At 40.4% G+C, this 2,460-nt stretch overlaps 2 protein-coding genes across 3 annotated transcripts in view; one reads left to right on the forward strand and one right to left on the reverse strand.

Moving 5' to 3' along the window:
* Window positions 1-2,460, forward strand: part of GATB (glutamyl-tRNA amidotransferase subunit B) — a 90,258-nt gene that overhangs the window by 86,352 nt on the left and 1,446 nt on the right. The gene's annotated exons all lie outside the window — the stretch shown is intronic.
* Window positions 1-2,460, reverse strand: part of FAM160A1 (family with sequence similarity 160 member A1) — a 224,408-nt gene that overhangs the window by 16,064 nt on the left and 205,884 nt on the right. The gene's annotated exons all lie outside the window — the stretch shown is intronic.

Below are 2,460 nucleotides of genomic sequence, written 5' to 3' on the forward strand. Positions count from 1 at the left end.
GAGAATATGTCACATCACCCAGGAAGCCATGTGCCCCTCACACATTCTGACGCAATACTGAAAACTCTTGGGCCTAACAGTAAAATATTTTCATTAAACTTCTTTTCAAGAGAGAAAGGCAGTTCTCTCTCTCCACCCTGCAAATCTTTATGAATTACAAACAGGCTAAGGCCGTATGAGACTGGAATCTGTGGAGTCACTGTTTTATAAATAATAAGGTTCAGTTTCATTTTACAAACTCCCTTTTCACCAAAAGTCTGGCTTCTTAGTCATCAAACTACGGAAAGCACTGAAGGATCTTTATAGACCATTTCAAATCAAGGGCTTAAATGCGGGGGTGGGGGACAGCCAGAGGAAGATGGTTGACCGAAACTGTTGTCAGGTGTAAGTTGTATTATGGACTGACCGTTTCCAGAGAAAAAAATCACTCGATCTTTACCACACTAATTGTCGTCCAGCTCTGACAGCTGCTTGTGGTCTTGAATGCCCACTTCTGAAATCCTGAAAATCAGACTCACGTCGTTATAACTGCTAATAAGAAAAAAACAAAACAAAAAAAAACCCCACAGCTCAGATATCTTACTTGGAACCTGACTAGATACTTGAAAGATATGTTCATATAACACTCAAAGAAATTCACAAAGTATGGCTCTGCTCATAAATGGGCCTTGGTGAAAGACAATTTTAAATAATTTTTTGCATGAATATGAATTTAGTCTTGTTTGCTATTCAGGGGCAAATCTCATTAAAATGTATGAGTTAGCGCCATAGGTGAAGCCATTACCATCTGTCATTGCAATTCACACACCTGTAAGCTGGGAGGGAAATGTGCTGGAAAACTGGCTTTCCCCCAGGTCAGCCTGACCAAGTTCTGCCTGGTCAGGTCCAAACCATGTGTTCTGTTGCTTGAGGTTGGTTGCTTGGTTGGTTCTGGTGGGAGGGTAGGAATGCCAGCCTGAGCACTCAGCATGCTACCAGGCACAGAATAAGTAGCTAAAAGTTCATTAAATTTATAAAAAGAAATGGACAGCCTTTTGTGGAGTGCCTTTGTATGAGACGCTGGTGCTGCCAACTCATTAGGCTTTTAAATTCTGGATATCCAGGTCTAGTAAGGAGCTTCTTGACTTTGTACAGGCTTATGCATCAAGTGAACAGAAGTTCCTACCTTTCAAGGTATATAGATGTCCCAGGAAAAAGAACTTAAGATCACTGCTTATGCCAAGTTAAGGATATTTTAGTTGAGCTCCACCCCCTGGCCCTGTTCTTCTTTTTGTAATTATTGCTAATCTGGAAGAAGGCTATGAAATTTTTGAAATTCCCTCCTAGAGCTTTGAGTTATTTTGAAACTCCCTCCTAGAGCTTTGAGTTATTTAGGTGGTTAAATCAATATTTAGCTTAGGGCCATGACCCACAATTTATATTGTATTTTCATTTCTATTGAATTTAGCTTCATCATTTCAAAGATTCTACATAGTAACTTTGAAATAAAAACCAAAACACTAAATCTATCTGAAAGGCCATGTTATTTACCCATACCAAAAGCAGCATGGAAATGGCTGCCGTGCTTCTTCAGATTTTAGACAAATGTATTCAAGGATTATTTGTGAAGAGAGCTGACCCTTGATCGTGAGATGGAAAGCATCTGATCGAAATCCTCTCTCGTTGCCTCCCTCAGTCAGACAACTTAGCAAAATCATTTAAGTTCACCAACACCAAATTCTCCCTTTTAGAATGTCTCCAGGGCAAAAAGGGGCCTTATGAAAGGTAGGCCTTTTGTAGACTTGTCCCAATGAAGAGTCAGCTGACATGCTAAGCAGCACAGACTTCTGCAGCCTCAGCTCCATGAAATTTATAATGTGGCCTAAGAACTTCCATTACCGTTGTCAGAGTCTGAATGACAAAGTGAATCTAAGCTCCCTAAAAGATGCCCGAAACACACATCGAACTCATGTTGACAGAACCTGCCGCCGGCCTTATTACTTGTGTGGATGGCAGTGAGTTAGATTTACTCATAAAGCAAGAAAAAGATGCACGATGACCCGACGAGGTAGGAAGAGTCCTGGCTGAACTCACTGTCTGTCTAGGATTTTAAGTACAGAGGCCAAAGAACCAAAGGCTTCCTGCCCCCCACCCTTTCCTTGTCCTTTTCCATACAAAAAAAAAAAAAAAACACCAAAAATCTTTCCCTAAAGCCCTGTTTCTCCAGTTAATGAGCTGCCAGGTTAATCTGCCCTCCAAAACAAGTAATGGTCTAATAAATGCTTAGACATGGAGGGGATTTAGCGAGGCAAAATTGTCCCAAAACCAATTCTTCGTCTTCCAGGAGCTCTTTCTTAAAGCATTAGGTTTATGGTGGTCATTCCAAAAGAAAAAAAATAAAAAGTCAACTCCATTTTCTTTAAAATGTTTCCTCAGTGATGTGATTTAAGAATGGAGTATAAACTGGCTTGACAGTGTTCT

This window comes from Pteropus vampyrus, unplaced genomic scaffold, assembly GCF_000151845.1.
Source record: "Pteropus vampyrus isolate Shadow unplaced genomic scaffold, Pvam_2.0 Scaffold47, whole genome shotgun sequence".
In the NCBI taxonomy this organism is placed as follows: Eukaryota; Metazoa; Chordata; class Mammalia; order Chiroptera; family Pteropodidae; genus Pteropus; species Pteropus vampyrus.